At 39.5% G+C, this 26,482-nt stretch overlaps 1 protein-coding gene and 1 long non-coding RNA gene across 22 annotated transcripts in view; one reads left to right on the top strand and one right to left on the bottom strand.

Moving 5' to 3' along the window:
* LOC147348708 (uncharacterized) overlaps positions 1 to 19,907 on the bottom strand; it is a 29,993-nt gene extending 10,086 nt beyond the window's left edge. The window contains exons 1-4 of one of the 3 annotated variants that reach the window (XR_015151879.1): positions 19,703 to 19,907; positions 17,799 to 17,991; positions 9,442 to 9,609; positions 8,148 to 9,061 (exon numbers count right to left, since the gene is read on the bottom strand). This is a non-coding gene — a long non-coding RNA (uncharacterized LOC147348708). Of the gene's footprint in view, positions 1 to 8,147; positions 9,062 to 9,441; positions 9,610 to 17,798; positions 17,992 to 19,702 lie in introns of those variants that run through there. The other 2 variants (XR_015151880.1, XR_015151881.1) reach the window with 2 other exon arrangements.
* The window catches only part of PPARG (peroxisome proliferator activated receptor gamma), a 171,039-nt gene continuing 162,574 nt past the window's right edge, over positions 18,018 to 26,482 (top strand). For 8 of the 19 annotated variants that reach the window (XM_086368715.1, XM_086368713.1, XM_086368702.1 and 5 more), the window contains exon 1: positions 20,067 to 20,128. The gene's annotated coding sequence lies outside the window, so the exon portion shown is untranslated. Of the gene's footprint in view, positions 18,158 to 18,935; positions 19,138 to 19,815; positions 19,996 to 20,066; positions 20,129 to 26,482 lie in introns of those variants that run through there. The other 11 variants (XR_015151874.1, XM_086368716.1, XM_086368714.1 and 8 more) reach the window with 4 other exon arrangements.

Raw genomic sequence — 26,482 nt, 5'->3', positions numbered from 1 at the left:
AGAGTGTTATTAATAGTTTGTTCTATATATTACTTTTGTCAAAAAAATCCTTAACTATCATTTATTTTTTTTTCCACCAAATGTTATCCTTGCTTAATCTGCCTGTGACTCCAGACTTCGCAGCTTTCCACATGCATTGCTTCACATTTTCCTATGAAAAGATCACTTTTTTTTTTAGAATTGCCATTCTAGAAACATTATTCTTACAAGAACTTCTGCTGAAACTAAATTCATCCCCGCCAAAAGCATCTGTTTAGGTAAACAAATCCTCAAATGATATTTTCTGTTTGGTACCATTTGCAGCATTGAGGAAAATAATTAATCAAGTAATTTTTAAAACTATGTAAATAGCTATAGTTTGATTCAAAATCATGAAGTTTTCAACTATAGCACTGAGTTATATTCTGCAGTATCTATTTTTCCATGTGAAAACTGCTCAGCATAATCAAACTTGGGAAAAAAAATCTTATCACTAATAATTGCTATCCCACAAATTCGATCACATTCATGCCAAGAGTAAAACTTTCACTTTTGTGCTGAGTAGTAAGTGGAAAAGTGGGCTTTAATTCTTTCCCCTAATTTAGGACGACTATTTATTCAGTAGCTACATTTTTTTGGCGCTGCGTGGGGATACAGGTGCAGTTCCTTTCCAGATTTCACATTGTCTGGAATGTTCCATGTTTTGATCCAAAATATACTTTATGTTCCACAAATGAGAGGAAGAGCTTGGAGGCCTGGATTATTTTCACAAAAGTAAGTTTGTAACTTGTAAAAACTGACTTACTCAAGAAAACTCAGCGCTTTACATATTTTATTCACATTTTCTTGATCAACAGGACACTCTTCTCCCTTTTTCCCCATACCTTACTAAATAAGAAAGTCACACATGAATTTCTGAAAAGTTCAGGAAATAGCAGGAAAAGAAAAATCACCAGTATTCCATACCCTAGAGATAAGACCTTTTGACAATTTGAGGTATTTGTCTTCAGATTGTCAGTTGATTTTAAATTTTATGCAAGTTTTGCATCTGAATTTTAAATAATACATTGCATGCCCTTCCTTTACAACTTCCTAAGATGGGAAAACAGTTTTATTAGCTACGATCTCTCCTCAAAAAAAGTCTTGGATTTGCTTATGTGAAATCGGGAGAGAGATTCAGAAATAAACATATCTGTTGTGACATAATGGAGGGAAGATCACCAAAGGGAGTTAGCCTAAAGACCACGTGTGCAAACTGATGAGCCCTAAACACAGCACACAAAGCTTACAGCGCTTTACTACCTGCAGGTTGAAGATGCTTAAATAAGTTTTACCCTGTGAGCCCCTTTAAATCTTTTCCAGTTGGCATTTTTGTTGTTTGCTTGGGGTTTTCTGTTTGTTGTTTTGTTTGTTTTGTCTGAATGATTATGGGCTTGGATGTGTTCAGTAATATTAGGTTATAAGAAACGTTCTTTTGTTATCAGTATCCTAGGTTTAAACAATGAGTACTAATGGTTACATATTTTCAAATAACTTTTTGGTCTGAATAAATTATGGCAAATAAATTCTTTCCCTCAAAATATGGTCACCAAGTAAAAGCAATCAAAGTCCGATATATTTTACCTTATGGTGCATTTAGCATTCCTTAAGCTATTTATTATATTTCAATATTTAACTAATCATTTCCGAAGACAAATATTTACTTCCTTTCAAAATTAAATGAACAAACATGAAGTCTTACTTAGGGTTTAAACTGGGTGGCCTGAAGCTTGCTATTTCTTTCTAAGAACGTTTAGGGTAGATGCTGAACTAACATGTTTATGACTTCTATTGGCATACAAGATAGAATGTTTGGTGTTTCTTTGGTTTGGTTTTTGACAATCAATTTCCTGCACTGATAGTCGGTCTTAGAATTTTCATCAGTTTTCAATTCAAGTTATTAAAATGGCAGCACGTGTCACCCTTGCCCTCTTGCTTGTTAACTAAACATTAGCTAATTCTTTAAACTGGAAATTTCTGGGGAGATGATCCAGAAACAGAGAGAAGACGACGGTAGCCAAATATAATGGGATACATTGCAATGACATTTTCATAAGTAACTTGTAAATCTGTATGCTGCCATTTCCCAATACGTAACTACTTGATCTCTCAGGCCACTGGCTTCAGAAATTACACTCTCCCACAATACAAAAAAATAATGTCACAAAGGTGAAGTCTAAGATACATATTGACAATGAAGGGCCGCAAGCACACAGTGGGCAAAAGTCCTAACAAACTTGAAAAATATTTCACCGAACAATAGGGGAGCCGTGCCAAATGCTGAAAGTCACCAGAGATAATTTTAATTGTTGTAGATATAATGGTGTTCAATGGCAGCTGTTTGGGAACAAAAAGGTTATTTCCTGCAAATTTCAGTAAGTTTTCTCCTAAAATAAACTCTCATTGATTGTTAAAATTACCAATTGTCCTTAATGGCAAATGGACACCCAAATTGGCTAATAACTCTGAATATGGAGTCACTGCTACATGTTGATGTGTAAACACTATCTGGAGGAAAAATTAAAAAGACATCATTCAACCCAGGGTTATTTCTCCCTATGGAGATATTACAGGACTCTTATGTAAGAGAAGTAGTTGAAAAAAATATCTAAAGCAAAAAGCACTTACGAACTGATGTTGCAACTTTCCCAGTAAACACAGCTTCCTCTCTCCTTTCCCCTGTCTTTTTTTGGAAATGACAAGAATAAGCTTTCGAAAAAGTGAATTTTGCCAAACTATAAATTAAATATAGTAATAATTTAACAAAAGAAATCTAACATATTAGTCAATAAAAATACATTTTGTGAGCTGGCCTAATCGTACTAGAACAAGCTGCTTTAGATGATGTGTTTTATTTATGCATTACAAGTCTATTTTTTAGTTTATCTGACATGAGGTTATAATTTAATACATTATGCTAAATGGTCCAACGCTATTTTTTGTTTTTCTAGATTTTAAAAGTTTGACAGCTAACTTGAGTAAACGTGGGGAAATATAAAGAGGCCACAGTTCTTTTTCTTAAATCCAGAGAAATAGTCATTCATTAATTGCTAATTCATTTTATTTTTTCTAATTAAGGAAACACATACTTATTATTTTTTAAATTGGAAAGTTCAGAAAAAAATAAAGACTGACAATCACCTTGAACACATCATACCACCTAGCAATAACCACTGTTAAAACATACTTATTTTTCTCTAGGCATTTTTCTATTCATGCGCATGTAAATGTTTTTTTAACAAGGTGTACACAGCATCCTGGTTTTCCTTTAAGATTTTAGTTATCAGTTTAACAATGATGAGAAAAGAACCTCTTAGATACTATTAGAATTCCCATTATTATTAGATATGTAAGAATTTTTTTCTTTTATTTCATTCTGTTTCTGCATCATGGGATCCACAGTTTTCAACTGTAGCTTGTTAGGTAATATTCTAGTATTTTATGCTTAAGTATCCCTTTTAAGAATACTTTGGGGCTTCCCTGGTGGCTCAGTGGTAAAGAATTCGCCTGCCAATGCAGGAGACACGGGTTCGATCTCTGATCCAGGCAGACCCTCCATGCCACAGGATCTGTGCGGCACCACTTCTGAGCCTGTGCTCTAGAGGCCGGGTGCCACAGCTGCTGAGCCCTCGCGCCCTAGAGCCTGTGCTCCAACAGGAGAAGCCACTGCAGTGAGAAGCCCGGGCACCCCAGCTAGAGAGTAGCCCCCTTGCCACAACTAAAGACGACAAGCCCTTGCAGCAACGAAGACTCAGAGCAGCCAAAAATAAGTGCGTACAATTGTATATATGTGTATATACTTTTAACACTTTGTTTCGAACAAAATACTTACGTATAGTCTTTTATGCATCAAAATATGTTCTTAAAAGATGGAAAAGTTAAGAGGAAATTCCTATGAGGTTTAGCTTTCTCAAACAAGAAATTAAAGATGGAAGTAATTGAATATAATCACTACTGTTTGCCCATCAAAGCTTTTAGAACTTAGGCATGTTATTTCACTCTCCTGTAAGACACATTTAAAAATGTATTCCACAGTGACTTTAAATAGAATAGATACATATGTTCTGACATGGAAGGACTTCTGGAGTGAGAAAATTCACAGCACAATGCATTTCAAATAATTTAGGCTAAACAACTATAAAAGTGTGTGTGTTATAGCCCGTATGGACTTCTATACCTATGAAAATGCACAGGACGCCTCATTCTGGGAAGGGAAGTGGAAGTGGGGAGGAAGTAATGGGGAACTTTTACAGTTTACTCTAGATATTTCTGTATCCCCTTCAACAAAAATAAATTCCTGCACTACCGGTGTAATTATTTTTAAATGGAAGAAATTAGGGTGACCCAACATCATTTCACCATTTTCACTGGCCTTTTACGACTCTGAATTCTTATCACTTCTGCAGCCAGCAAATCTCTCCTAAGACAGCTGAAAGCTCCTGGAGAGGCAGGCACAGTTACTTTGCATTTTCCCCCGTAGCCCTGCCACTGGAGCCTCAGCACAGAAAGTCCTAGTATGTCTAAAGGTATAAAATAATGACCTAGACTATGATTTCTTTAATTTTTATTTTATATTGGAGTATAGTTGATTAACAATGTCATGTTAGTTTCAAGTGTACAGCAGAGCGATTCAGTGATATGAACACATGTATCTGTTCTTTTCTCATTTAGGTTATTAGAGCAGAGTTCCCGATGTTGTACAGTAGGTTCCTTGTTGGTTATCTATTTTATTTATTTTTTTGTAAACAATAGTCTTTATTTTTACACAAAGCACAGTTCCCCAAAGAGTAAGTTGGAGCTAGAAAATCCATCCCGAGTGTGAAAGTGTTAATGTTAGTTGCTCAGTCGAGTCCGACTCCTTGTGACCTCATGGACTGTAGCCCTCCAGGCTCCTCTGTCCATGGGATTTCCCGAGCAAGAACACTGGAGTAGGTTGCCATCCCTTCTCTAAGGTTATCTTTTTTAAATAGAGCAATGTGTACATGTCAATCCCAAACTCCCAATCTACCTCTCCCTCTACTCTTCCCCCCTGGTAACCATAAGTTCATCCTCTATGATTCAGAAGGACAGAGGAGCCTGGTGGGCTACAGTCCATGGGGACATGGACTGTAGAGTCGGACATGACTGAAGTGACTTAGCACATTTGCAGAGCAGCAAAACTATGATCTTTTGGAGAGAAAGCTACAAAGAACTCTGGAGGGTCTCAGTAGGGAATTCATTATGAGTCCTTTGTAAACTAAACATGTTGAATTTTACTGCCCTTTCTAGTATAATTGGACTTCCCTGTTAGCTCAGACAGTAAAGAATCTACCTGCAATGCAGGAGATGCTGATTTGATCCCTGGGTCAGGAAGATTCTCTGGAGGAGAGAATGGCAAACCACTCCAGTGTTCTTGCCTGGAGAATTCCAGAGAGAGAGGAGCCTGGTGGGCTACAGTCCATGAGATCGCAGAGAGTCAAACATGAGTGAACAGCTAACACTTCTAGTGTAATTACTAGAAGTTCAGTTTAGATAAAGTTTACCCACACACGGCATAAGTTTTTTTTGAAAACAAGATTTGGGAGAAACGAAACTAGTCAGTACCAGCAGGATCACCTAGGAGCTCTGAAATGGGCACTTTTTTTTTTTTTCTGTTACGAAGAAAAGAACTCTGAGCATTCCACCAGAGCATAGCAGCTGATGAAAGGAAAGAAAATGCTAGATTTTATCGTGTGAACGTAGGAAGGGATCGTGTAAATGGGGCCTATCTCTGACTGTTAGTATTGACCTTGAGCATAGATAGGTAGGGCCAACTTTGATATGGTAAGTAAAGTTGTGAATTGTAGTGAAATACGAAATTCAGTCTACTTTATCGTGAATGATATTAATTACATTTTAATGGATTCCAGAGTGAGAAAAAACTGGATGGACACCCACTGAAGGTGATTTCTTTCATAAAGCATACTGACATACATAAAGTGTAACAAACAGCTTCAACTGTTTAAACTGACAGCCTCTCCCCAGATCTGTTCTGATTAGAAATACATCAACACTTCATTCTAGAGACGACTGTTTTCCTTCTCACTAGCGCTGGTCCTCAGCTTATCATCATGGGCAAACCTCTCTAATCCTAAAAACAAAAATAAAAACCACTTTATTTAGACCCAGCTTCTCCTTTGGAACATCTATCCTCTTTCCTTCACTGACAAACGTCTCTAGAGAGTTGCCCCACATTCATTAACTCCAGTTTTTCACCACCATTGGACACCAGCAGTGGCTGAGAGGCTGGACCCAAAGTCAGGTACAGCTGGCTTAGTGTCCATCTGTTGCAGGCAAGTTGTCTCGTCTCTGGTCAAGGCCTTTCGGTGCCTCACTGACTCAGCTGTAGTGTGAGGATAATGCCTTAATACCTCAGAGAGCTGCAGTAAAAATTAAACAGCAGGATACCTTACAACACCTGGCACATAGTAGATGCTCAGTAAATGTTCCTGACCAACACGGTCTCTGCCTCCGTCTCCTCCTTCACCAAAGTCACCAGGCTCGTCTTAACTGACGGCTCTGTACCATCTGACAGTATCGTCTTCCCTCTTCCTTTGACCTTCACTGTACCAGGCCGTTCTCATTTTTCTTTTTTCTACCCCTCCAGTGGCTCCTTCTCAGACTCCTTCTATCCCTTACAAGTTCATCACCTGCAGAGAGTTCTCTTCAGCCTCCTTTTCTTGCTCCCCCTGGCAACCCAGGCACATCAAAGGCTTCAACTGCTAGCATATGACGACTCCATTGAATTTCCACCTGAGAATCCCTTCCAAAGTTACAGGCACGGGGTGCCAATCGTCCATGGACATCTTCACCTGGATCCCATCCTACAACCAACACTGAAAACCTAGTGTGTCTCAAACTCGGCCTATTAATTGCTCAAGTTGGAGCAAATCCTTTTCTTCTGTTTTTCTTTTTAAAGGTCTTGGACTCTCCCTCCTAAATATGTTTATTATTAATATGGCTGCATTGTACTCATCCTTCAAGATGAAGCTCAGGTAGCACTTCCCTTCCCAGCCTTCCTGTGTACCCCCAGAATCATGCAACCCCTCTTTCATTGTACTTACCCATTGTGTTCTACTTTTCTTTAAGTTTCTGCCTCCTCTACAGGACAATAAGCTCCCTAAAAGCAGGATGTTTCTCTTCCAGCTAACACTGTGCGTGGCAAAGAGGATGTGGCAAAGAGGACGTACTTAATAAGGACTTGACAGTGAACCTATACCAGCTCCCCACCCCCACACCTTCAGCTCGGTTAATTCATCTCTGCTATCTCAGGCACACGATCCATAGTCCAGAATTTAGTAAAATTATGAGAGGAGGCTCAATGACCTTACAACTTCCAAAATAGTAAAATTTGTTCCTCGATAAGTAAGAGTTAACTATACACTAGAGTTCAAGGGATCCTTGCCAAGTCAATAAATTACTTGGTGTTTACCGAATACCAACTGTTTTCCCCATGCACAGAATATGTTTACTATTTCCATTGCTCACATTTCTCACTGAGGGTAGCTGAAATTAAACAATTTTTTTTTTTTCGTGAGAAGGAAGAGATTCTTTTGGTAAGATATCATCTTAAATGATGGCCCTCAAATACTTGAAAAGGGAGTTCTGTCTTAACTGGGACTTGGACTCTGTGATTCACACAACACTGTGTGTGTGTGTGTGTGTGTGTGTGTGTGTGCACACATGCGCGCGCATGTGCGGGACTTTTTGCGACTCCACAATAGAGAAAACATTAAAAACATGGCCTCGTATTTGAGTTCTAACACAACTTTTCAGTTTACTGCTTCGGACCTCTTCATTATGGCAGAGGTTCTCAAATTTTTATTGTGGGAAAGGAGCACACCCGTGTCAAGGAAGGAAAGAAGCAGAATTGGGACTGATGATGAGAATCTGGCATTATTCAAAACATTTCCATTTTTTTATGAAAAAAATTCTGTTCCTGTATAACTTGTGTAGTTAAAAATAAGACTTAAAATAATCACCTAAGATGCTTCTTACATTTGATTCACGGGCTCAAACAGGTGGTACTAATTAGTCTAGGAATCCTGGATTCCACCTTTCGAGGACTGGAAACACACAAGTACACAAACATCCACTGATATGCAGCCAGATTTGAGAGCCATTGATCCTTGATTTTTATGTAGAAACACTTCAAATATTCATGAAAGGTAACAGTAAATACTCTGTCATAAACAAACAGGCAAAGTAAACAAAAAAACTGCTGAAAAAAATTGGCAGCTACAAATATTTAACACTAAAACAATGGTTAGTTTGCCAGAGTTGTGGGATTTATCTTAGAAGTAGTCATTAATTTTATCACACTTTTTACATCAGCTTCCCTTCTTTCTCTAATGGTAAAATTAAGGACCTATTAAATTCTAGGGTTATTTGTCAGTGTTTAGGTATCACAAATACGTTTAAGTAGCACAAATAAACAAAATTGCTCTTATTCATCGATTCATCTACTAATATTTATTGAGTACCTACTATATGCTAAGTACATAAGTACTTTGTATGTAAAGTACCATGATTTGGGGGTTCTTCCTGTTTGGAATAGACTGTTATTTTTGAACATAATAATAACTCAATAAATGTGCATTGACTCACTGATTAAATTTAGTGTAGAAAATACTATTATTTGAGCTCTTTTGAAATCTCTATAAGAATGCCTTCAGAAAAGTTGCATTGTTAGAACAAATCAGCATCAGGAAATCCTCTTAGTAGTGATGGTATCAAATACAAAAACTGTATTGGAGGATCATAATGTAAAGTTGAACAATACACCAAATCCTTTTTAAACAAAAAAGGCAAATTTAAAGGAACTGTATAACATATTTAAAATAGAAATGTACTTCTTAAGCTTAATCAGATAATTTTCAGCCCAACTCGTAAAGAGAGGCCCAAAGAGTGCTCGCTTCTAGAAAATAATCCCACTACAGCATCAGAGTACAATGAAGTGCTTGACTTCTTCATCGAATTTCTAAAGTTGAAGTACAGTTGATTTATAATGTTGGGTTCATTTCTGCTGTAACACAGAAAAGCGATTCAGTTATACGTGTATATTGTTTTTTAAATATTCTTTCCCCATTGTGATTTATCATAGTGTACTGAATATATCAATAGTTCCCCATGCTATGCAGTAGGAAGTTGTTTACCCACTTTATATGTAATAGGTTACCTCGTCTAACCCCAAACTCCCAATCCGCCCCTCCCCCGCCCTCCCTGCCCCATGGCCAACAGCAGTCTGCTCTCTATGTCTGAGTCTACTTCTGTTTCATAGGTTCATTTCTGTCACAGTTTAGATTCCACATGTAAGTGCTACCGTATGGTATTTGTCTTTCTCTTTCTGACTTATGAAGCCCTTGCGTTTCAATCCAAGATAGTAGACTAAGTACATGTACTTACCAACCGTCCCGATTCCAAAAGCCCAGGCAAAGTCACCTTTACATGAATTAGAAGGAAGCCCTCTCTTTCAGCATGAATGAGTGCATGGCTGGGACATCAGCCCTTCTTTGTCCACCTGGCCAGCCCCTATGGGCAGAGTTATAACCTGAATGGTAGTCTGCTGCAGCCCTGGAATAAGAGAATAAGAGGACAAAAAAAAAAAAAAAAACAAGGCTAGGTGGCTGGAGAAAAGAAAAAACATTCTGGGTGTTTTATTTGGTACGGGAAGGATATAATTAACCATCTTTTTCTCCCCATCATTCTTTTAGTTGAGATATAATCCACAGACCATAAAAGTCATCCTTTTCAATGGACAATTCAGTAGGTTTTCATATATGGAACAGACTTGTGCAACCATCACCACTACCTGAAACATTTCATCACCGCTCCCCAAAGAAACCATGCTCATGAATAATCAGTCCTGATTTTCTCTGTGCCCCCTTAAATCCCCTGGCAACAGCTAATCTTCTTTCTGGCACCATGCACTTGCCTGTTCTGGACATTTCATATAAATGGAATCATATGATATGAAGTCTTTTGTGACCGACTGTTCACTTCAGTTCAGTTCAGTCGCTCAGTCGTGTCCGACTCTTTGCAATCCCATGAATTGCAGCACGCCAGGCCTTCCTGTCCATCACCAACTCCTGGAGTTCACCCAAATTCATGTCCATCGAGTCAGTGATGCCATCCAGCCATCTCATCCTCTGTCGTCCCCTTCTCTTCCTGCCCCCAATCCCTCCCAGCATCAGGGTCTTTTCCAATGAGTCAACTCTTTGCATGAGGTGGCCAAAGTATTGGAGTGTCAGCTTCAGCATCAGTCCTTCCAATGAACACCCAGGACTGATCTCCTTTAGGATGGACTGGTTGGATCTCCTTGCAGTCCAAGGGACTCTCAACAGTCTTCTCCAACACCACAGTTCAAAAGCATCAATTCTTCGGCACTCAGCTTTCTTCACAGTCCAACTCTCACATCCATACAAGACCACTGGAAAAATCATAGCCTTGACTAGACAGACCTTCGTTGGCAAAGTAATGTCTCTGCTTTTGAATATGCTATCTAGGTTGGTCAAAACTTTCCTTCCAAGGAGTAAGCGTCTTTTAATTTCATGGCTGCAATCACCATCCGCAGTGATTTTGGAGCCCCCAAAAAATAAAGTCTGACACTGTTTCCACTGTTTCCCCATCTAATTCCCATGAAGTGATGGGACCAGATGCCATGATCTTAGTTTTCTGAATGTTGAGCTTTAAGCCACTGTTCACTTAGCATAATGCTTTTGAGGCTTATACTTCTATTATCAGCACTTTGTTCCTTTTTAAGGCTGAATACTATTCCACTGTAGGACTTGATTCTGTTTATCCATTTGTCAACTGATAGACATCTGGATGGTTTCCACTTTTTTGTGACTATGAACATTGGTATACAGGTGGCTTGACTTTTTACAGGAAGCTTATATTCTATAATTTTTAAAAAATAATTAAAAAGAAAAAAGTCACAATTTACATAAAAGTCCAGAGCTGTGATTTCTTTCTATTTTCTCTTTTGTTTTTCCTCTTAGATTTAAGTATCCTTCCATTATTTGGTTGTATTGACTTCTGTTGCCCCTATATTACAATTGTTATTGATTTTTGCAGGTTTGTAAATATTTTATTGGTTTTATACAACATTGCCTCTTTTAAGATGCTACATGATAGATTTAAAACTTGGAGGTAGGGGGAATGTCTAGTCAGTCTAGTATTAAATATAGTAATTGAAAAACCATAATGAGAATTATGTTCTGTAGAACCAGACTAAATATTGCCCTAAATGCTAATAATTCTATTTCTGTCATTAATAAATGATGCAATTCATCTAGGCCACTGCAATTCCACTTGGCAGGAGAACAGTTAAAGAGGTCAATTAAATTTACCTTCTTAAATCCCTGTATAGGGAAGAATCAACTTCTTACTACCACAGGAATAAAAAAAATATTTTAAAATTCTGCATTCTAGGTGAAGGTATGCAGAAATTGACCTACTGAAACTTTGAGAGAATAAATGGATAATTACAGGAGATTAAAATCAGAAAAATACTTTTGGGAGGAGAAAAAATTCCATGTACCCATATCACCATGGTAGGAAGGGTGGCTGCCAGATACAATGTCAGTAAACAAAGTATTCAGTTCAGTTCAGTTCAGTCGCTCGGTCATGTCCGACTCTTTGTGACCCCATGGACCGCAGCAGGCCAGGCCTCTCTGTCCATCACCAACTCCCGGAATTCACTCAAACTCGTCCATTGAGTCGGTGATGCCATCAAATCATCTCATCCTCTGTCATCCCCTTCTCCTCCTGCCTTCAATATTTCCCAGCATCAGGGTCTTTTCAAATGAGTCAGTTCTTCGCATCAGGCCAAAGTACTGGAGTTTCAGCTTCAGCATCAGTCCTTCCAATGAATATTCAGGACTGATTTCCTTTAGGATGGACTGGTTGGATCTCCTTGCAGTCCAAGGGACTCTCAAGAGTCTTCTCCAATACCAGAGTTCAAAAGCATCAATTCTTCAGCGCTCAGCTTTCTTCACAGTCCAACGCTCACATCCACACATGACCACTGGAAAAACGATAGCCTTGACTAGACGGACCTTTGTTGGCAAAGTCATGTCTCTGCTTTTTAATATGCTGTCTAGGTTGGTCATAACTTTCCTTCCAAGGAGTAAGCGTCTTTTAATTTCTGGCTGCAGTCACCATCTGCAGTGATTTTGGAGCCCCCCAAAATAAAGTATGTCACTGTTTCCACTGTTTCCCCATCTATTTGCTATGAAGTGATGGGACCAGATGCCGTGATTTTAGTTTTCTGAATGCTGAGTTTTAACAAAGTATTACCTACTGTAAAGCATACACATCTCCCAACGCCCTCCCTATCCGTCCCCACTAGTGTACAAAAGTTCCTAAACATATAAAGGCGATTCATGATCAATCTACCAGTTACTCATTTAAAAGGCAGTAAAAATGCAAAACACAAGTGTAGGACAGGCCTAAGTGTCATCTCCAGAAAGTGGGTCCATGTTTCCTGTCTCAGATGCGTGAAAAGCGCTCCTTGTAGGTATCAGTGCCAGGACTGGAGAGAAAGTTGTGGGGATGGCCAGGGCAGCAAGAAGTCTACTGCTAACTTAGTTCACACCTTTATACCTTAAGGCATTTCAGAAATAGGCCCCTGTGTGCCTGAAAACCTCTTCTGTAAAAAGGGATAAGGGAAATTATGTGGCAGGACTGTCACCGTGGAAAGAGTCGCTGAACTCACGGTAACCAGAAACCTCGCTCCACTTTGTAGACATGAATGATGAAAATACGGCCTCTAAAGGTGACTGAATTTATGGCGTTACTATTTTTTCAATAATAAAAAGATTTACCATATGTTAGGCATACCATAAGCCAAGGTTACAATAGCAAATTAAAAAAAAACACAGCCTTAGGGGCTGTATGGGAAATCTCTGTACCTTTGTCTTAATTTTGCTGTGAACTTGAGGCTGCTCTAAAATAATAGTCTCTAAAAAAAGAAATTGCTGCTTTCATGGGGTTCATGTTCCAGAGTGGGAAAACAAACAATAAATAAATGTTAAAAATATAATTTCGGGTAGTGATACATGTAGAAAGAAAAATAAAACTGTTAGAATAAAGAACCATAGTGATGGAGGATCTCTTGACAAAGAGACATTTGAATTATTTGCTTAATAGTAGGCTTAGGTTTGCAAGTTAAACACTCAGCAATCAATCATTCAACAAACACTGATGGCCCACTTATTTGGTTTCAAGCCGTGTAGGGCAACAGGTCCTGGGCTTAAAAAAATCAATAAACCATGGCTTCTGCTGTCAAAGTGCTTACATCTTAGTAAGGGAAGACAGATACATCACAGACACACAAGTGTTGGGATTTTGTTTATGTTTTTTTTTGTTCTGGTGGTTCTGTTGTTAGCAACTGAAATACCGTAACTGTCTTTTCCCAAGTCCAAGCTCCTTGCCCATTTCTCAGCCTGGACACAGCATTTATGTCCTCAGGTCCCAAAACTCCAGAGTAAGCAGATGGCAGCCCTCTGAGCTGTGAGCCCGTTTTGCAACACGCCCATGATGGACATGAAGAGTTGTGAAAATATTAGCAGAGAAATTTTTCTGATAAATTGAAAATCTACCAGAGCTAACTGTTTGAACCAACTTTTAAATGATGAAGTTCCTTTGGGGGTTTTAGAATGGTACAGAAGAGGGAGGCGGGTAAGATGGAACAGGATTAGCCATAGAATGAAACCAGGTTATGGGTACAAGGGGGATTCATTACATTATTCTGCCTACTTCTATACTTGTCTAATGTTTTCCATCATAAAAAGGGTTTTTTATTTTGTTTTGCTTTTTGTTTTATGCGACAAAGCCTAGGACCTGTAAGTTCCATGCATGTCCTGAGAAAACCATTCTTATACAGATATCTGGGATTCATAGGTATTTCAAAATCTACTTATTTTGGCTAGTGATTTTTTTACATGCAAGATAGTAGAGTATCCATGTAGGCTGATGACTAAAGATGAATGTGTATATGAAAAAATCCTCGTTTAGCATCCAAACTGTGTATTAATGCAAGTGACTATCAGAAAAAAAAAAAAAAAAGCAGTCTAATTGCTTTCACCTAGTTGATAAGCCGCATTCACTGAGTTCTTACTAGGAGCCTGACTTGATATTTTCTCAATTATGTCACTGATGAGATTATGAGAATATATTTCCATTTTCTAGATGAGAAAACTAAGCCTGAGAGGGTGGGTCTCTTGCTCTAGGTCACAGTGAGCAGAGATAAAGGTAAGGGCTCTTTCCATTCTACCATTACTTCGTGAAAACGAAACTCTTGAAACGAAAAGACAGATAGAAGGTAGAACAGTTCTCCTGAACTGAAAACCCTGCTTGGCATTCTCTTCTTCTGAATAGCTGACTACTTCCTACCTCTTGATATTTACAGGGCAATCTGAAAGGCAAAATACATCAATTCCTGGGGATAGGAGAGGAATGAAGAAAAACTGAGAAAGCAGGGCAAACCTCTTTTTGATTATTCTCTGGGTAGCAAAAGTATTTTTTGAATGTTTAAAAGATGTTTTAAACAATTAAAACTTTAACATTTACATAGTCTAACTCAAAACTAGTGAAACTACCAAACGGGATTTCCTTGGAATTAAATATTATTATTACAAATTATGAGAGAGAGAACATTTTCAAAACTAGGAGTCATCAAAGAAATGGCCTTAAAATGATGTCTGTTTCAATCTCTTCAAATTATCTAAAAGAAAGCTGTAAATTGGGGTATTAAGAGAAAATAAAATACAAAGCTGTGTATATTTTCCATTTTTAAAATTTTGAACCAATAGCTGTATTATACTGTAACCTAATAATTTACATATAATCAAGCATTTATTAAAATATTCTGGCAAAATTCTTTTTTATTTATAGGCAATCACTCCAAACAGAAATAGAATGTGAATTAAGCAGAGATGTTATAGTGAAAGGATCAGGCAATTGAAAATCAGAAGAAATGGATTGCAAGCCTGGCTATGGTGCTTAAGACCTTATAAAAAGGAGCAAGTCATTTGGCGAGAGGCAAGATAAGAGAAGACAGAATAGCAAGAGAAAGAGAAAAGGACCGTAATAAAATTCAAGTAAAATTGAGAGCTTGCAGGTAAAATTTCATAACTAGATTTAAAAATCATGTGTAGAAACACAACAGTCATTCACAAAGTAGGTGTGTGTGTGTGTTTAACTTGCCCAACATGTTGAACTGGTTATAATTTTTTTTTAATTTTAAATTAAGATCTTATAAATCTGCTGGGAATTTACGGTGTCTAGAGACTGAGAAATGGTATTGCAGATAGAGGAGGAACAAATGTCAGGGACATGACAGCACACAGCTGCTGTAAAGAAGTGACCCTCCTCCCACACTGGACAACCAGAAATGCAGCATATTCATTTTCCTAACTTTGGTCTGCAACATGGTTAAATGTCATTCACTACTGATGCCAACACTGTTTTGCTAAATGCCTAGAAAATAACATTTTGTCATGATTTCAAAAATAATATACCAGTATTTAAAAATATCTGAGGACTGAGGAAAAACAAAACAAAACAAAACAAAAAAGTTGAGGCCCGTCGGTAGGGGTAGTTTAAGTATAGTTGGAATAAACTGGAAATTGATTCAGTTAAGGCCAACTCCCATGACTAGACCTGTACTTCCTTCCCAATACAATAAACATAGTATGTAATTATGAACCTGGGAACAAAGTTCCCCTAGTTAGAAGAAAAGCAAATATGCCTGCAAATCTCAAGTGAGATAAACAACTAAGCATTAACTGCAAAAAAATAAAAAATAAAACAAGTGCCCTAGGACCAAACCTCAGTATTTGGAATAAGCCCTTGTAGCTGAGGAGAGTGAACCAAGGCACAATCTTTCATTTCTAGAAGTTACATGTGGATAGAACTGCATGTGTGCACTGCTGCAGGGCAGAGACCACGTGTTATGTATCATATTATCCCCAGAATTTAGCAGAGGACCTGGCGCAAAATAAGCACTCAGTAAATGTCTATGGGATGAAAGAATTCTGCAACTATAGTTTATACATTGTCTGTCCAAGTTTTGAAAATGTAGCCCCAAACACAGTAAGAAAACAAATTTTACATCAACTGTTGGTACACACAAACACACACACATAATACAATGAAGCAACACTTTAATCTAGGAGAGAATGCTGATAGTTTCTATTTTGTTCTGTATTATTTGACTTATAAAAAGTATTTGGCTATGACACACTAACTGATTTCATAATCCACTAATAAATCAAGACCAGTAGTTTAAAAAAACAGACTTATGCTATTTCTCTTTCTATTGCTTAACTTCTTACATTTTTAGGCTTCACTAAGTATAGGTCACTTTTTTAAAATTACATTTTTCATTGAAGTATAGTTAATTGACGATGTTGTGTTGAAAATTTCAAGTATATAGCAAAGTGACTCGGTTATACATTTATATCTTCTTTTTCAGATTCTTTTCCATTATAGGCTTAAGATATGGAGTATAGTTCCCTGTGCTATACAGTAGGTCCTTGTTGTTAAACTATTTTATATATAGTAAAAAAAATCACTTAAAAAAATCTGGAAGGAAATTTAGAAAGTATTCAGATCAACTATAAAACATGTTGCACCAGTTATGAGCTTAGGTAGGTAGGTAGGTTTAATCACTAAGTTGTGTCCAACTCTTGCGACACCATGGACTGCAGCCCACTAGGATACTCTGTCCATGAGATTCTCCAGGCAAGAATACTGGAATGGATTGCCATTTCCTTCTCCAGGGGATCTTCCCCAACCAGGGATGGAACCCGGTTCTCCTGCATTGCAGGCAGACTCTTTACCAAAGGGCCACCAGGGAGCTTAAAACAAGTGCCCTAGGACCAAGCCTCAGTATTTGGAATAAGCCCTTGTAGCTGGGGAAAGCTTACTATGATGGAATTCCATTCAGTCAATATTGTTTAATTATGAGTATTTCTCCACCAAAAGCAGATTGGTCCTACCTCACACCATACAAAAAATCTCACTCAAAATTACATCACAGACCTAAAAGTAAGAATTAAACCTATAAATCTGTGGCTACCAGATGTGGGAGGGGAGGAATTAAAGGATAGTCAAAAGGTACAAATTTTCAGTTATAAAATAATTTAAGTCTAGTAGAGATGATGGATATTCACTAAACTTATAATGTGATGATCATTTCATGATGCATGTAAGTCAAATCATTATGCTATATACCTTGACATACAGTGCTGTATGTCAATTATATCTCAGTAAGACTGCAAGAAAAATAATTTAGTACTAGAGATGTAATACACAACATGATGACTATAGTTAGCATTGCTGCATGATACTAAGGAAGTTATTAAGAGTTTAAAACCTAAGAGTTCTCATCACAAGGAGAAACATTTTCTTCTGTTTTTATTGTCTCTATATGAATGTTACCTAAACCCATTGTAATCATTTCACAACATACCATAAATCAAGCCATCATGCTGTACACTTTAAACTTATATAGTGATATATGTCCATTATTTCACAATACAAGTGGGGGAAAACTCTGTCAATAAACTAAAAATCATTGGGTTGTACATTTAAATTAGATTATTTAAATGTCAGATTCTACAAATTATATTTCAGCTTTTTTTTTTTTTTTTTTTAAGCAGACTGGCAGTCTGGAGTGATCAAGAAGAGGGACGCACGCAGCACTTCGATGCCCGAGCAGAGAATGCTGAGCCAGTGTCAAGCTGTCTACCTACCTGGCAGGCAAGGAAGTAGGGTTTTTCGGTGATGGTCTTCTTTTAAGTCCCTCTAGAGCTATGATTCTTCAACTTCCTATTTTATGGGCCAGGCAGAGGACATGGATTTGTTGAATTAAACTCTGAACGTTCTCCAAGATGATAAACATCCTCACGATATTTTACTTGTAACTGCAAACGAGGACCAGCTTCCCTAGAGGAAAATGAAGCGGCCAAATTAAGACGCTAAGGGGGTGGAGAGCATCGTGGGCAAGTCATTGATAACGCTTCTCGAAATCACAGGCTCTATTCGCTCCCCAAGGACTGCCAGACTCGGTACACGGTGTGCTTTTCAGCAAATAGGATCAGAAACAGACAAGGTAAGTAAGGCCTCAGTCCAGAAGACCAGAGGCTTTCTAGTTGGCCATCTCTCAGCCCCGCTTTGGACAGGTTCACGGGAGGGGCAGGAAACGAAGGTGCCCAGAGTCCACCCGGTCCATGCACGAGGCAGCCGGAACCCGAACTGCACCTCACTCTCCCAACCTGAGTCCCAGGCCCCGCCCCACTCGCACCCCTCACCCACACACACCACGTGTCCGGCTCCCTCGGCGTCAGAAACTGCTAAAAGAATTTCAAAAATTCTGTCAATGAGTTTAAGGAATACTTTAAATTTTTACAATTAAACTTTGTCACTTTAAGTGAACCATGAATACCAGCGGGAAATACGAAATGCGAAAGGGTTGAGTGGGGTGGGGGTGGGGGTTGGGGTGGCTTGGCGGGGAGCTGAAAGTGTGCAGCGTCATTGGGTAGGGGATTTAAAAAAAAACAGGTGATTCTTAGTACGTTCTCATTCTTTCTTTCTTCCTTTTTAAAATTTTGACTTAAAAGGATGTTACTGAAAATAACTTGAGGGGAAACAACAAAAACACCCGCAGACCACCGTGCGAAGGCGAGAACCGCGGGCCGGGAGAGGGGGCGGCTAGGGAGCCCCACACCTCGTCGGATCTCCCCGACGTGACCGCGGGCATCCTCCCGGGCTCCAGCCGGTCCCTCGTCAGGAAAAACGGGACCATTTCGGGGCCGCCGCCCAGCGGCGGTAGCGAGGAACAGGCGGGGCCGGGCGCAGAGTAGGTTCGCCCGCTAGACGGTGGGCGCGGCGCGCGGGGGGCCCTACTGTGCGCCGGGCGGCGGCGCCGCGGCCGCGCCCCTCCCCTTGCCCCGCGCCCCTGCCCCTGCCCCCGCCCCAGCCGCTGCGGGCGGGGCCGACCGCACTCGGGAGCCCGCGCCCGAGCCACCGCCGCCTGGGGCGCTCGGGTTGGCCGCCTGGACACCGGAGCGGGCCGCCAGGCCACCGGCGCAGGTCAGAGCCGGGCTGCCCCGCTGCGCTCGGGGGCGGGCACGGGGACCCGGGCTGAGAAGAGTTCGGGGTGGGGCCGATGGGGTCTCGGGCTGAGGGGGCCCCGGGGGTGGCAGGGGTCGTGGACCGGCGGCACCCGGGCTGACAGGTCCCGTCCCGGCCGAGGGTCGCGCCCTGCGGAGACGTCCGGGCGGCGGAGGGCACGGGCCGCGGGCGACGCGCGCGGGGGAGAGCTGCGGTCCGACCAGAAGCGCGAGCCCGTGCGCCCCGCGCGCCTGTCCAGGGTTCGAGAGCGCGCGGGTCTGCGAGCCCTCAGCGGCGCGGCGCGGGGCGCCTGGGACCAGGGAGGGAGTGGTCTGGGAGCCGCTGCCCGGGGTACCCCAGACCCCCCTGCGCGGGATCCCGTGCGGGCGCGTCCCGCGGCCGCGGGGGTCTGGCTCCGTCTCCGGCGCCCAGACTGACCACTGTGGGGTCGCGGTGACAGTTAAGCCTGGGGCGCACTTTGGGGGCGGGCGGAGCGCTAGGGGACGGGGTGGTGCGCTCCCTCAGCCTCGGTGCCCTCACGCACCGGGCTGGCCGTGAACCGAGCGGAGTGGCCCGGGACGCGGGGCTCCCTGACTCCCGGGGGGCAGCGTATGGAGAGCGCGGGCCCTTCCCACCCGCTCTGCGGTCGAGAAGGTGGCCGGACGGTGCGGTGGCTCTTCCACGTGCCGGGCTCGACTCCCGCCCTGCCGAGCCCTGACCGGGGAAGGTGGACGCAGGGCTGGCTTCACCGAAATCTCTAGTTCCTGCGTGCAGGGGGCGGAAAGTGGGTGTGTATCTGTGGTACTATCTGCCTCGGTGTTAGGGGAGGAGCCTAAGGTAAGGAGGCTGAAACTGGGAGTAACCTATCTGCGGCTTTTATATAAGGTCAGTGGTTAGGTAAAGAAGGGGCCTTTACCTCCGCCGGTGATCAGAAGCCTGCGTCTCTAAATTCTTAAGTCCCCTTGCTTAGGTGAGTCGGCTTACTCTGTAATTGCACTCTGTTGAAATCACTCTGTTGGTGATGCGTGTCCAAAATTTGCAGGACGCTGCTCGTGAGGCTCGTGGTGATGATTATTCTGTTGTTATCATTTGGTCGTGCTCTTGTTTTACCGCGAGAATTTCATTCACTTGGGTCTGAGAGTAATGGTTGGGGAAATTGTGTCAATTATTTGAGGAGAGAAAGCTTAAAAGAACATAGCAGTCTGTCATGAAGAAAAACTAAAGTTTTTTTCTTTTCAAGATTGAGGTTAACATGTAAGATTGATTTGTATAGATCATTGTCTGAAAACAAAACCAGACACGATGATTAACTGAGTTGTCTGAAACCTGTTGCTGGAGAAACTTGGTTTTGAAGTACACTATTTTCATGTCAACTGTTTTTATCATTCATGAAACAAATTGTAGTTAGAGATATTGAGAGAGCAATGACTAACACTCTTTAGAAGGCGCTGGGCAAACCTTGGACATACCCCAGGTGTTTGGTGGCAGTCTTCCTGTTCATAGTTAAGGGATCAATCGCTGACTGAAAACAGGACCTCATGATCGTCTAGATGATTTTTACAAAACCCTTCTGGAATAGAGAGCAATGTAGATGTTCACTGAAGCTTCTTTCTTTAAGAAGTTCTTTCCACTCCTATGAAAGGTCTGTAGAAAACAGAGATGCCACCAGTCAGCTTTCGGGGTGATACTTCAAAAGATCTTTTTCAAATTTGAAAACAGTTTTTATGTTGCCTATTTTCAATCGGATTCAGTCTATGAAGTTAATAGGCACCATAGTATTCTCTGATATACAAAACGCTTAAATGAATGCCCTTAGCCAAAAAGTGAGGATTGTTACAAAATCATCCATTTTAGTCTTACTGTGTACTTCTTGTCATTATCCTTTATTTAAATTATAATGATATGTGATACTTCACTTGCTGATAATTAGATCTTAAATTTAAAGATCTTAGGATCAATTAATGACCCACCGCTCAATTTCTTGCAAATCACTGGAAAGGGGGTAGAAACTGGTGATTTAATTTTTAAATCAAAATTCTTTTTCACGTTTAAAAGTTTATCTCTTGCTTTTATGATAACTACTGTAAAAAACGTGGCATCAGTGAGGTATAAAGGTTTGGAGATTTCCAGGCTAAGTTTTTTAGGCGCTGTTTTTTTCATGCTTTTAAATTTAAAAGAATATAATTTATTTTCAAATTAAAACTAAAATATCCACCTGCATCATATTCTTTATTAAACTTAAAATACCTTGAACATATTTTTGCAGTTGGCATTTTAAATAAATATTGCTATTTTCTTTGAGGGGACTGTTTCCTTACTCTTCATTTCTTCGTATATTTTTCAGAACGACATTTTAAAGACTTAACATAGGACTTTAAACAATCACAGTATTAATTATAACATCTCTATGACATTAAAACTGTATTATCCCTGTATATGAAAATTTATACAGGAAAAAAGCATGACTTTAGGAACATACATTACTGATCATAGCTAATTGCTCTTAATCAGTAAAAAAAAAATCATTTGTTTAAATAAGATAATTATGTATTCGACAGTTGTATGAATGGCACAGTCATGGAAACGCACACAAGTCTTAATAATACATTTCGTTTAGTTTTCAAATTGTGAAATGGTGTTTTACTGTCGGGAGAGTTTCATGAAAACAGTATTAAAATAATACTTTACAAATGTTTTATATATCCTGGTCTGTTACTTTTGCTTCTTTCATAGGATTTGTATATGACCAATGAGCAGGGCAGAAAATGTTGGTCATTCTAATTTGTGGATGTTCTGCTGAATTCACTATCACTTGAACTTGGAAATATAATAATGTCATAAAATGTGGCAAGTATACTGAAAGAAGTTTTGGGTTCCACTAAAAATAAATATCAGCTGTAGAGAATTTTTTTAAAATCCTAATCAAGAAAACGATAAAAGTTACTGGCCTATGGATTAGGGTTAGGGTTAGGGTACCCTAACCCTAACATGTGTCCCCCACCACCTTCAAAATTATTAAACTGAATTTCTAACTTGCTTTTATTTTTCCTAGCAGATCTCTGTACTGCTCTTGACCTCTTGAGCTGTTGCTTTCTCTCTTAAGGCCTAAAAGCAACAAAAAGGGCAGTGATTTAAAAAGCTTAATGCCTTGAAACTGATCTAATTTGACTCCACAAAAATAGAATAAGATCTGTAAATAACCACCTTGCAAGCATAGATAGCCCCAGTGTATCAAACTTTAGTTAGTGTCATAGCGTTCTAGATGAAAATTTTAAATTGAAGACTATTTTTAATCCTCCCCGGCTTTGTCATTTACTATTTGTATTTTATCACAACAAGATGTAGATTTGGGGGAGTTTTATTGCATATCTTTTGAACTCATTCTAATTTTTATTTACCTAAAATACTGTAGGTTTTTGAAAGGAAATCAGCTCAAATAAAATAGACTGTATTTGGGGGGAAACTTTTGGAGATGTGAAGACAACTATCACCGATGATAGTGTATACTTAAATTATTTTTTATTTTAAAAAACAGGTTTATTATTATTAGTATTTTTCTTCAACAGTTAATGCACACGTATGTTTTAATAACAAATGTTTAACTCAGACTGTGAATGTTTACATTTTTAACTATTTTAATTATTATACTGAGGCAAGTAATTTATCCTTTCTAACTCTCCGTTTCCTTATCAGTGTAAATGGGGAAAGTATTGGTATTATTGTTCCGTGCTCTTTTTTTGTATGATTTTAAGACTTTATCAACAAATCTGTGTATCTTAAATGATATGACCTTGTCCCTGAATTTAATTGAGCTAATTCTTTTACAAATATTAATAGTTCACCCTAGTAATTTTGAGATTCTTGTTAACAATGAACAGAAGATAATGCTTGCCATGTGGTGATCAATTTATCAGATGTTTCTGAAATGAGATATTTCATCATTATTCAGTTTAAAACTGTATCTCCTATTCTCTGGTGACTTTGGACAAAAATCAGCCTAGAATTATTTTTGTCCTGTTGATAATATCTCTGTGAGTCCTGTGTAGACACAGTATGTAGTCTTTCGTGTCCATTTTTGCGTCTTCACGCATTTAGAAGGTGCAAGCTGTGCTTTCATTTGATGAAGTTCTAGTCTTTACATATTTTTATGGCATATACTGTGAATGCTTACTGTGTGTTTGTTTTATACTGAGGCCTATGATCCTTCAGATCAAAAGACATTTTAGTGTCGCAGCTTAAAGAATAAATAGGGACCGTGCTTGTCATAAAACGTGGGGCTCCTTCTAAGAAGCCGTATCCCAAAACATAGGCTTTTAGCGACTTGAAAAGTGAACATGCCTCCTAGGAACCCACCAGTTTACTAGTAGGGACTCATTGGAAAAGCCTGTAATTAAGGGTGAATTGTCCAGATAATAAATTTTAAATTCTTCTTATGGATTGTTTAAAAATCCATTCTTTTGTGAACTGTCTCCTATGCAAGAAAGTAAGGGCCTTGACTCCCAGCTCGAACCCCACTCTGTTCCCAGTTCACCTACAGAGGCCAACTGGGGACCTCAGTAAAAGTATGAGGAGGCAGATGACAAAGAAGTGTTGGGTCGTGCCTGTAGATGGGTGTTCCCCCTTTGCAGCTGGGGAGTGGGGAGCAGCCCTCATTTCCATTCTCTTCATGGGTCTTCTCTGACTTTCTCAGAGCCATGGCTACACTTTACTTCAGCTATTCCAGTGACCAGGCCATTCTCAACTTGAAAATCTTTTTTGGGATAGGTTTCCTTTCTGTATTGCGATTTTTCAGACATAAAGGAAAGAAGTGAAGTCATCAGTTCATGCACCATCAATCATTTACAATGGAGATTTAAAACCATAAGGGAGGATTTACACTCGATCCTATAAGTTTAGTTCAATTTGATTCAGTGTCTTAAGAAACAGTTTTTATTTCACTTCAGTGGGTTTTGTTTTTGTTTTTTTTTTAGAAAATAAATTCATTGCTGGTTTTAACTGATTTTTTTTTTAAGAAGCATTTCAATTCGTGGATTCATCTAGAATTGTAATATGTGGATAAGACCCTTTGAGACACATTTCCTGACCTTCTGGGAAGAGTTCAGATTAGCATAGAGCCGGGGTGTGAAGTCTGCACAGATTACCGTAGATAAGGAGAAGGTAGCTAGAAGGGAGAGAGAAAACTAGGGAAATACCCTGAGTGGGAGTGTAAGAGATCTGTGTGCACTCACTTCCCACACTCAGCGGGTTGCACAGTAATTGTACAGAGACCTGAATGGAAGGGGTTGGTTTCTAAGAATTTACCCTGTGCCTTGGTGACATCAGAAACTTTTAGGACAGCTTTGAATTCTAAAGTTGCTGCTTGGCACTGTCTCTGTCTCAGGAGCTCTGGGTTGCTTCAGGAGAGAGCCCTAGCAAGTGAATGGAGAGGGGATATTATTATCCTGTGTGTTTAAGGAATAACTACTCCTGTATGGTGAAGACTGCCTCATTCAGCAGTGAGATGCTGGAAAGAACTCCTTCACCTTGACCCCATTCCACTGACCATCATTTCGCCTCCGCTGTCTGTGTCCTTTGAAAGTTTGAAGTCTGCCTTCAAAATGCCAATATTCCTTAAGACATCATCAGCAAAAATTTGAGAGTTTAGTTTCCTGGTTTGCTTGCTACCTGCAGGCAAAGCTTTTAAGGAATAATAAACACTCTTGAAATGTAAAGAGGGGATCAGGAGAAGGCAGAATAAAATTAAAGCGAGTCCTGTCCCCAGTTCTCCATAAACCAGCCTTTATGAAACCAAATTTGAAAATAGTTACTTGAGATAGTAGTGACACAAAAGGATATATTCTCCCACACAGGCATATTTTTTTCTCTTAAAAATCAACACAGGGGAATTCCCTGGCGGTTCAGTGGTTAGGACTCTGCGTTCTCATTGCCAGAGGCTGGGTTCAGTCCCTGGATGGGGAACTAAAATCCCACAAGCTGCACGGCCTGGCCTAAAAACCAAAATCAACATGTGTTGTAATTCTTCCTTGAACCATTTTTTCCTTCAGAAAAAACAAATCGTCATTCCTAAACGTCAGTTTAAGAAACTTATCAAATTTAAGGCTGTAGGAGTTGGTAGTTGGCTAGTATAATTAGATATATGACTATTACTTCTGACCATGTCTTCCTCTCTCTGTGACATTAGACGAATTATCTAGTCCCTTCTTGAGTTAGTTCTTCCAAACTTATAAAGTAGCTTTCTAACAGATTGAAATGAGAGGAATCTCTCAATCACATCATAAAAAAATATGCCAAGGATGTATAAATAATGCTTAAGACTTTGGCAGATCCTCAGGTCATAACATTTTATACATACTTTATTTTTCCTTTTATGTTTTTTGCCAAAAATACTTACAGGAAATCAATGTGTATCTGATGGAAATAGAAGCTTAGTAGCCACCTGAAAAGCAAGTTCATTAATTCTGTGAATCAGCTGATAGGCAGTGTTTAACAGTTAAGTACAGGCCACCGTCATGGGTATAAGTAAGCATATTGCATGGTTGTGTCATTCACTTTTCCACAGTGTTGCTGAAGTCTAAATCTAAATCAGAGAATCCCTAAGTCCTACCGTACTTACTGTTGTTTTTTTCTGTCAGTTGGTAATTACCTGGATTTTGTAAACAAGGTTTTGATTGTGTATGGACAAGTACTTATATAAAATCTTTCTCTTTTTTATGTGGTGGATGAAGTTATGAAAGAGAACAAACATGAATGGTGTATATATATATATATATATAAATAAATGAAGAAGATACTGTAGCAAATTATTTGCATATGTTCAGAAAATTCAGAAGAGTGAAGAAAACACCCAGGCCTTTGCCAATGTAGGATTACTACATGTTTTCCTAAAGCATTTGGAACTAATTAGAAATACCCTAGTTTTATTTAAAAGCAATATACTTTTAAACTTGGTTTTCAACAAGGTCCCAGTTTGTTGACTTTCAGCACGAGAGCAGTACAATGTCTACAAAAACATAGATTATTAATTTCTTGAAGCAGGACTGACTGGTTTTACTCATCTTTCTGTCTCCAGCACATAGAACAGTACTCTCTAGGTACTTAATACATGTTTTTAAAAGAATCAAGAAATAGTCTATAATAAAGAGTGGTCCTTGGAGCAGCAGCAGTGTCTGGGAACTTGGTGGAAATGTAAATTCTCAGGCCCCACCCCAGACCTACTGAATCAGAAACTCTAGGGATAAGGCCTGATAATCTGTCTTTCAACAAGCCCTGCAGGGGATTCTCTCGTGTAGTGTGTGAGAACCTCTCACTGCTGCTGAGCCCCGTG

Source organism: Bos grunniens, chromosome 22, assembly GCF_055505025.1.
Source record: "Bos grunniens cultivar Pamir isolate PY7600 chromosome 22, Bosgru_T2T1.0, whole genome shotgun sequence".
Lineage (NCBI taxonomy): Eukaryota > Metazoa > Chordata > Mammalia > Artiodactyla > Bovidae > Bos > Bos grunniens.
The sequence above is the reverse complement of the archived record's forward strand: the minus strand, read 5'-3'. Positions and strand labels throughout refer to the sequence as shown.